This window comes from Gorilla gorilla, chromosome 17 (genome assembly GCF_029281585.2).
Source record: "Gorilla gorilla gorilla isolate KB3781 chromosome 17, NHGRI_mGorGor1-v2.1_pri, whole genome shotgun sequence".
Lineage (NCBI taxonomy): Eukaryota > Metazoa > Chordata > Mammalia > Primates > Hominidae > Gorilla > Gorilla gorilla.
In genome coordinates, this window is record NC_073241.2 from 37,860,593 (window position 1) to 37,870,349 (window position 9,757).

Here is a 9,757-nt window from a genome sequence, read left to right on the forward strand (position 1 = left end):
CTTTTGCATAAACTACTTTTTAGCTTTGCAAAGTACCCTGCACTGCCACAAACGAAGTTCAAGTGCACGGAAGTGAGATGCTTGTTCTAAGAAGAGGGTACTCTTCTCCAGGATGAGATGGGGCGAGAGGGCAGGGCCCTTGTCTGAGTCGGCTGAGTCTCAGCCTAGAGCAGCGCCTGGCGCCCCTGGGGCGTCCGTGGGCGTGGGGAGCGCATTTGTGCAGTGAGGCAGGGAAGTGGAAGAGCACACAGCATGACCCGAAAGACCTGGGCTACAGTCCTGGCTCCACCGTCCACTCACATTGACCTCTACCTCCTACAGCGTTAAGCTCAGGATGATCTTCCAAAGTTGGTGCTATTCTTCCCGTTTTACAAATGAGTAAACTGAAGTTCAAGCAGGTTTCAAAGCTCTCTACCCCATGATCACACGCTGAGGTGAGAACCCAGGTTACAAGATTCCCCCTCCCCACTGTGCTGCAGTGATTCTAGATTATCACTGGGCCAGCTGTTGAACACTTCTTGTATGCCAAGCACTATTGAAAAAACATGAGGCAACACGCTTGTTCCAGGTCACACATCTAGGAGTTAGCCCACCCAGAATTCAAAGCCACATCCTGATTTCAAAGTCCAGTCTTGCCATTTATTATCCTCCAGGAGTAGGAACAGATCTCGCTGTGGAACATTCATTCATCCAGTCCGTCTTGTTACCTGTCAAATGAGGATCATACTGCCCACCCTACTGGTGTGTGGTAAGGATTAGATGCATCCATGTGTGGACACTATGGTTTACTAGTGTCTTTAGAACATCCGCTCCTTCTATCACTAGCTAAGGCTAGCCAGATAACTATCCCTTAGCATCTTTTTTTCTTTTCTCTTTTCTTTTCTTTCTTTCTTTCTTTATTTTTCTTTCTTTTTCTTTTTCTTTCTCTTTTTCTTTCTCTTTCTTTCCTTCCTTCCTTCCTTCCTTCTCTCTCTTTCTTCCTCCCTCCCTCCCTCTCTTCCTTTTCTTTCCTTTCTTTCTTTCTTTCTTTCTTTCTTTTTCTTGTTCTTACTCTATCGCCCAAGCTTCAGTGCTCACTACAACCTCTGCCTTCCAGGCTCAAGAAATCTTCCCACATCAGCCTCCCAAGTAGCTGGAACTACAGTCACACACCACCATCCTGGGTTAATTTTTGTATTTTTAGTAGAGACAAGGTTTCACCACGTTGGCCAGGCTGGTCTCACACTCCTGGGCTCAAGTGATCCACACTCCTCAGCCTCCCAAAGTGTGGAGGTTGCAGGCACGAGCCACCCCGTCCAGCCTCTTAGTCTTTTCTTTTCTAAAATATTCTAGAGAGGAGACACTGCAACCACCCTCATCAACAGATTCCAGGGTCTCTGAAAACTTTGTCAGGAATCATTTCCTAGACAGATCCTAACCCCAAACCTGGATGCTTAACACCAGCATGATCACAATTATAATATTGAGCACCGATGGAGCATTTGCCTTGGGCTGTGGAGTGACTCATTTAGTCATGGACAGATACTATTACCATCATCTTCATTTTACTGTCAAGGGGACTGAGGCACAGGAGGATCAAGTAACTTCTCCAAGAACACACAGCTAGGAAGTAACAGCTGCAATCAGAAACCAGGCAGTCTGGCTGGAAGACCAGAGCTCTTACAATATGCCGAATTTGGTTCTGCCTACTAGATTGCTTAAACTGGGGGAGCTTTCGTGATTAATATTCATTGCTTTGCCTAAAGGCAGAGGCTATCCATTGACTTGCTACAATGTATCACAGAGCAACTATTTTAGCAGATCCCAAATTTAAGGCAGATCTGATTTCTTCTTACCAGTTCTGTCTTTCACTGTTGTTTGTTTGTTTGTTTTTTTGTTTTGAGACAGAGTCTTGCTTTGTCACCCAGGCTGCAGTGCAGTGGTGTGATCTCGGCTCACTGCAACCTCTGCCTCCCAGGTTCAAGCAATTCTTGTGCCTCAGCCTCCCTCGTAGCTGGGACTGCAGGCACACGCCACCACGCCTGGCTAATTTTTTGTATATTTAGTAGAGATGGGGTTTCACCATGTTGGCCAAGCTGGTCTCAAACTCCTGACCTCAAGTGATCTACCTCCTTCAGCCTCCCAAAGTGCTGGGATTACAGGTGTGAGCCACCACGCCCAGCCTTTCGCTGGTTTTAAATTACATTATTCCTACAATTGTATATTTCATCACCGATTTTAAATGCAATGACTAAGTAAAATAGAGTACATAAGTGATTCCCATTATTTTACTATGAATCTTAGTACCATATTGTCTACTTCAACCTGTAACTTTTGTGGGTTTTTTGTTTTGTTCTGTTTTTTTCCAGACAAGGTCTTGTTCTGTTGCCCAGGCTGGAGTGCAGTGACATGATCATGGCTCACTGCAGCCTTGACCTCCTCAGCTCAAGTGATCCTCCTGCCCCAGTCTCCCAAGTAGCTGGAACTACAGTTATGTGCCACCATTCCAGCTAATTAAAAAAAAAAAAAATGTTTTTAGAGACGGGCTCTTGCTATGTTGTTCAGGCTGGTCTCAAACTCCTGGACTTAACCATCCCTCCCACTGAAGCCTTCTGAGTCACTGTGATTACAGACATGAGTCATCACACCCAGCCAACCCTGAGACACTTACATTGCATTTTTTCCTAAACAGCAAACTCCAAATAAACTGGAGACTTATTTTTTCAATCTATCTTTTCATATCTCTGTAGAAGATTGTCTGAGTTACCTAACTCTCAATAATAGGAGAATGTACTGCATTTGATACTCTCAAAATCCGTAACATTTCCAAAACCAAAGGCATGGATGCATTTAAAGTTTTGTCCTTTCCTTTCTGGGATATGTGTGCAAGAGGCTATGTGTGGATTTTACATGATCATTCTCAGCTGTTTCTATTTATGTCTCCCACAGATTATGACATCCTCAGGGGTAGGAATGGATCTTTGTAAACCAGGAACTTAAATGAAGCATGTGCCCAATAAATATGTATTGAATTTAATTGAATTTTGGTTTTAAAAAAGTGTCATCATTTACAATAAGCATTTCCAATGAAAGCACATTGAGCAGGAGGCTGAGGAGATTGTGCGGTGTGGCGACAGCTCGGTTTACTCGCTCATGTCTGGACCACGTGGAGCATCCAGGTCTTCTCTTTTTGCCTTCTAGGAAGACTGAGTCCCAAATCAGGTAGCTCCTCGGAATAAAGACACTATGTAGTGGTGGAGCTGGACAGACGGAAAACTGTAATGAAATGAGAACAGACTTCAATCCCTGGACTATTACAGCACAGTCTCAATGTTCTCTGCCTCTTCCCCCCCACCCTCACCTTCAAATCTTTTTTTTTTTTTTTGAGATAGAGTCTCACTCTTGTCGCCCAGGCTGACTGCAGTGACGCGATCTCAACTCACTGCAACCCCTGCCTCCCAGGTTCAAGAAATTCTCCTGCCTCAGCCTTCCAAGTAGATGGGATTACAGGCACCCACCACCAGCCACCATGCCCGGCTAATTTTTGTATTTTTAGTATTTCATGTTGGCCAGGCTGGTCTTGAACTCCTGACCTCAGGTGATCCACCAGCGTTGGCCTCCCAAAGTGCTGGGATTACAGGCGTGAGCCACAGCATCCAGCCTCACCCTCAAATCTACTTCACACCCTGCTATTGGAATTCCACTGGGCGTCCAAGCCCTGGGGCAGATGTGGTCACTCCTCTGCAGCTTCCCCTCTGCAGTTACACATCCACCCGGATGCACCTCCCTCAGACTCACCACAGTGTGTTAAAATCATCTGCGTATTTCTCTGCTTCTCCCACTGGGCTAAAAAAATTTCTCTTTTTTAAAAAAATTATATCTCTCTCTGTGGTCCAGGCAGGCCAGAAGTGAAGTAGTGTGATCATAGCTCACCGCACCCTTGAACTCCTGGGCTCAAAGGATCCTTCCCGCTTCAGCCTCTTGTCCTGAGTAGCTGGGACTACAGGGGTGTGCCACCACGCCTGACTCTTTTTTCTTTCTTCTTTCTTTTTCTTCTTCTTTCTTCTTTTTCTCCTCCTCCTCTTCCTCCTCCTGCTCCTCCTCCTCCTCCTCCTTCTTCTTTTTTTGTAGAGACAGAGTCTTGCTTAGTTGCTGAGGCTGGTCTCAAATTCCTGGCTTCAAACAATCCTCCTACCTCAGCCTCCAAAAGTGCTGTCATTATATGGAATTACAGTTATGAGCCACGGCACCAGACCTAAAATTATTCTGAGATCAAGAACTATGTTATTTTTCTTCTTGCTGTTTCCAGAGTCAGAAGCATAGTAGGTACACGATAAATAAATAAAGTTCATCCTAAAGTCCTATGCTGACAGATATATCTTTTTTTAAGTCCACCTTCTATTCTTGTCTCTCCCTGTTCCTCACTCTGTGTCACCTCCCATGGTCCAGAGCCAGCTGCATCGCACAGGAGCGTGTTGGAAAGGTAAACTCTCAGGCCCCGCCTCACACCCAGGATGCAGCACCTCTGGGGTGGGGCCCGGGAACTCGTGGTTTGACCAGCTCTCCGGGAGACGCTGACACTAAAGGAGACCCCTCCCCGTCCTAGGGGCACTGGCCTCAGCCTACCTGAGCTATGGTGATTCCTGCACACGCCCTCACCTTCTTCATCCCAGGCACTGGTACAGTTTCCTCCACCCAGAGAGCCCTGCTCTGTGCTGGTCCTGGAGGCATCCTCCTGGGAGGAAAGCAGAATACACAAGGCCCAGAAGCTGGAGGCTGGACTGTAGGGTCCCATGGCAAATGGCAAGAATTGAGTCCAGAAAGGGAGACGGGAGACACAGCTCATGGCACAAGTTGTCACATGAATTACAAAAGGCTTTATAATTCATGGTGAGCTCAGACAGGTTTTAGAATTTGAGATTTGTGAGGCAAAACCGTTTAACTCAAGCTAGGTCCAGGAAGTAGGCTTGGCCGTCTCTGGGAGGCCAAAGTCAAGTGGAGATGAAGACGGCGAAGCCGGAAAGGGCTTCCTTTCTGGGAAGGCTTCTAGCCTCCTCCCCACCTCGGGTTTAGAGGTGACTACTGGATGCCGTGGAGCTGTCCTCTGCCATAGCACTTATCACAGTGCTGTGTATACTTATGTCCCCTGAGGAAGTGTCTTTGTTTGACTTTGTTGTGGGGGACCCTCATGTATTTATTATCTTTGTATTCCCAGTACCTGGAAAATATTAGGGACTTGACAACTTTTTTTTTTCTTTCTTTCTTTCTTTCTTTTTTTTTTTTTTTTGAGACGGAGTCTCACTCTGTTGCCCAGGCTGGAGTGCAATGGCGTGATCTCGTGTCACTGCAACCTCCGCCTCCCGGGTTCAAGCGATTCTCTTGCCTCAGCCTCCTGAGTAGCTGGGATTACAGGCACACACCACCACACCAGGCTAATTTTTGTATTTTTAGTAGAGACGGGTTTCACCATATTGGCTAGGCTGGTCTCGAACTCCTGACCTCGTGATCTGCCCTCCTTGGCCTGGCATTACAGGCGTGAGCCACCGTGCCTGGCCTTTTTTCTCTCTTTAAGAGGCAGGGTCAGCCGGGTGTGGTGGCTCATGCCTATAATCCCAGCACTTTGGGAGGCCGAGGAGGGGGGGATCACTTGAGGTCAGGAGTTCGAGACCAGCCTGGCCAACATGGTGAAACCCCGTCTCCTACCAAAAATACAAAAATTAGTTGGGTGTGGTGGTGCGTGCCTGTAATCTCAGCTACTTGGGAGACTGAGGCACGAGAATTGCTTGAACCCAGGAGGCGGAGGTTGCAGTGAGCCAAGATTATGCCACTGCACTCCAGCCTGGGCGACAGAGCAAGACTCTGTCTCAAAAAAAAAAAAAAAAAAAGACTGGGTCTCACTCTGTCACCCAGGCTGGAGTGCAGTGGTGTGATCATAGCTCACTGCAGCCTCAACCTCCAGGCCTCAAGTGATCCTCCCTTCTCAGCCTCCCAAGTAGCTGGGACCACAGGCACTATGCCCAGCTAATAAAAACAAAATATAGTGTAGAGACAGGGTCTCGCTATGTTGCCCAGGCTGGTCTTGAACTCCTGGGCTCAAGCAGTTCTCCTGCCTTGGCCTCCCAAAGTGCTGGGACTACAGGTGAGAGCCACGGTGCTAGCCAGACAACTGTTTTTTGAATGAATAGGAATGACCTGCTCCTACTGCCTTTTTATTGTTTTTTCCTTTGGAGGATTTTCCAGTAAAAACAAGAAGACCTGCTAAACAAATTCTAAAAGAACTGTACCACTTCCACCTGGCTTTTGAGAAGAGAACGGGCAGTGTGGGGACAGGCAGAGGTGTTGTTCCAACCTGGGCTGCATGATAATGGATAACCCGAGGAGTTCTGGCAAGTGCTGATGCTTGGAAGCAGCCGTAGGGACTTTCCTTCAACTGGACTACAGTGTGGCCTGGGCATTAGGTTTTGAGAAGCTCCCTGAGGATTCCGGAATGCAGTGAAGTTTGGAAACCAGGGAGTAGAGGGAGCATGGATAGGCAGGGAGGCCAGGCAAGAAGCTGTTGCTCTAGATAGGAGAGACATGGGCACCTGCCCAGAGCAGTAGGATGAAGCAGTAGGTGCTTATAGTCAATGGGGTTCAGGGAGAAGGAAAAGAAGCACACCCCACCCCCCTTTCCTCTTTGTCTGTCACCTGCTCCTCTCCAGCACCCCTCCACTTATGGGGTCTGGCAGGTTGGCTTGCTGTGTCCCTCTCCATGCCCCTGCCACCTTGTGCCATAATTCTGGGTGATGTCAATATCCCCATGGATGACCCACCCAGAGGCCTGTGGTCCCTGGGCCTTCCTGTCTTTTTTTTTTTTTTTTTTTTTTTTTGAGATGGAGCCTCACTCTGTCACCCAGGCTGGAGTGCAGTGGCAAGATCTTGGCTCACTGCAACCTCCACCTCCCAGGTTCAAGTGATTCTCTGCCTCAGCCTCCCGAGTAGCCGGGATTATAGGTGCCCACCACCACTCACAGCTAATTTTTATATTTTTAGTAGAGATGGAGTTTCACCATGTTGGCCAGGATGGTCTTGAACTCCTGACCTCAGGTGATCTGCTCACCTTGGCCTCCCAAAGTGCTGGAATTACAGGCGTGAGCCACTGTGCCTGGCCTCTTGCTCACATTTTGAACTCTTTCACCTCAAAAATCTCAAACGCCAGTATCCCACTATAAGGACCTTCTTCCTTCCTAACAGAACCTTGACTTTGTGGTGTACCTACCTCAAACTCAGTGCCTTAGGGAAGCCACCCTGCTTGCTGCAAGGCTGCCTTGTGGTCTGAGGGTCTGAGGTTCACTTAGGAGCCTTCATGTGACCCAGCACAAGCCTGGGAGACATGAGGGTGACTGCTGAGAGGCTGCCAGGAAAAAGACCCTTGGTCCAAAGAGCAAGTCTTCTCCATTGTTTAGCTTCTGGAACTGGTGTGGCCATCTCAATGCCAGCAGCAGGGTAAAAATCACCAGCAAGAAAGAAAATGTAAAGCCAGGCATGATGGCTTATGCGTGTAATCCCAGCACTTTGGGAGGCTGAGGTGGGTGGATTACCTGGGGCCGGGAGTTTGAGACCAACCTGGGCAACATGGCGAAACCCCATCTCTACTAAAAATACAAACATTTAGCCAGGAGTGGTGGCAGGCACCTGTAATCCCAGCTACTTGGGAGGCTGAGGCAGGAGAATCACTTGAACCCAAGAGTCAGAGGTTGCAGTGAGCCGAGATTGCCCTAGTGCACTCCAGTCTGGGTGACAGAGTGAGAGTCCATCAAAAAAAAAAAAAAAAAAAAAAAAAAAAGAAAGAAAGAAAGAAAGAAGAAAGAAGGAGACAAAGAAATTTAACAAAAGCAAGAAAGAAAGAAAAAAAGAAAGAAGAAAGAGAAAAGAGAAGAAAGAAAGGAAGGAAGGAAGAAAGAAAGAGAGAGTAAAGAAACAGTTCTCAAGGACACAGCCACTCCCTCGTAGGCTGCCCTGGCTGCCACAACAAAATCCCGCAAACTGGGCAGCTTAAACCCATTTATGCCTAGTGTTCCATTATCAGAACGCTAAGCATGTGGGAGCTATTTATATCCTACTGCTCAAAGTTATTGCCAAGGTCTGATTGCAAAAATTCAAAAAATTGCAACTTCAGGCATAAATGCGTTTAAACATCAATCATTTCTCAGAGTGCTGGAGGTGGGGGAGATCAAGGCCCTGGTGGATTTGGTGTTTGGTGAGGGCCGGCTTCCTGGTTCTTAGATGGTGTTTTCTTGCTGCGTTCTCACGTGGCAGAAGGGGTTAGGGAGCTCCCTGGGGTCCCTTTTATAAGGGCAGTCATCCTGTTCATAAGGCTCCACCCTCACGACCTGATCCCCTCCTAAAGGCCCCACCTCCGAATACCACCACACTGGGAATTAGGCTTCGACATATGAATTTGGGGAACACAAACATTCAGTCTAGAGCAACTCAGCCCACCAGCGACCCTCCTTAGCCTCGGTCGTGGTTTTTTATTATAAATGTATGCATTGTTGAATCCCATCTGAATGTATATGTATCTTTAAGCCCTCACTGGTCCCCCATCCTCTGAGCACAGCCTCCAGTCCTTCCCTCTTTGCCACCTCACTCAGGTGGCACCTGCTCTTCAACCTCATAGCCACCGCCAGCCCCCAAACACTCCATTAGCTCCTACTCCCGGCCCTCCTGTCCTGCCCGTCCTACCTGTCCTGCACCTCATCAGGGCTAATCTGAGCTGCTCCCGCCTCCGGTCCCTCCATTCTGTCCCTCCGTGCTGCAGTCGGCCCTCTCTGGTAGGAGCCGAAATGACTCTGTGCTACTGGAGAAAGGGCAGGATCTTACCGATTGTCAAAGAAGACATTCCAGGTATCTTGTTTTATCCAGGTCCCTAAGGGTAATACATTCATCCTTGGTCATCACCCTCCCCCAACCCTGACCATGCTCCCCGCACCTCCTTGTCAGTTCGCGTTCCCTCTCTCTCTGGGTTGATGACTTTGCTGCTTGCCACGTAGAGAAAATTAATCCAAGAAGTGTGATCTCTATTGCCTTTGGGCCCTTTGGTTACATACGGTGGAGCTGTATGTTGGTTTGTGCTGGTTAAGGGCACAGGCTCTGGAGTGCGGCTGCTGGGGCCCACACTGGGTCACCCCTCATTCATGGCCTTGGACGGCCCACAGGTGGTAGTGAGTACTGACACAGTGTCAGACACAGGGCAAATATCCCATCTGCAGGAGATGCTGTCACGATCTGGACCCAGACCAAGCTCCCCACACTGCCCTCTGTCCTCAGATGACGCCTACCTCCCCAACTCTCCGTGGGGCCCGGGGTGGCGGGGGAATCTGCTCTGCAAGTCTTCTCTACTCAAATTTCGGTTTCTTCCACCCTGCATCCCACCCTTGATTATAAATATGGCCAAGTCTTTTTGACTTAAAAAAAATAAAATAAATAATAAAGAGGCTGGGCGCGGTGGCTCACGCCTGTAATCCCAGCACTTTGGGAGGCCGAGGCAAGTGGATCACGAGGTCAGGAGATCGAGACCATCCTGGCTAACACGGAGAAACCCCATCTCTACTAAAAATACAAAAAATTAGCCGGGCGTGGTGGTGGGCGCCTGTAGTCCCAGCTACTCGGGAGGCTGAGGCAGGAGAATGGCGTGAACCCGGGAGGCGGAGCTTGCAGTGAGCAGAGATCGCGCCACTGCACTCCAGCCTGGGCGACAGAGCGAGACTCCGTCTCAAAAAAAAAAAAAAGAAAAAAG

The 9,757-nt window shown here is 48.4% G+C and overlaps 1 non-coding gene across 1 annotated transcript; it reads right to left on the reverse strand.

Moving 5' to 3' along the window:
• Positions 1–6,206: 6,206 nt before the first annotated feature.
• LOC129528475 (U7 small nuclear RNA) lies at positions 6,207–6,268 on the reverse strand. The gene has a single exon (XR_008673700.1). It is a non-coding gene; the product is annotated as a U7 small nuclear RNA (small nuclear RNA).
• Between the last annotated feature and the right edge of the window lie 3,489 nt (positions 6,269–9,757).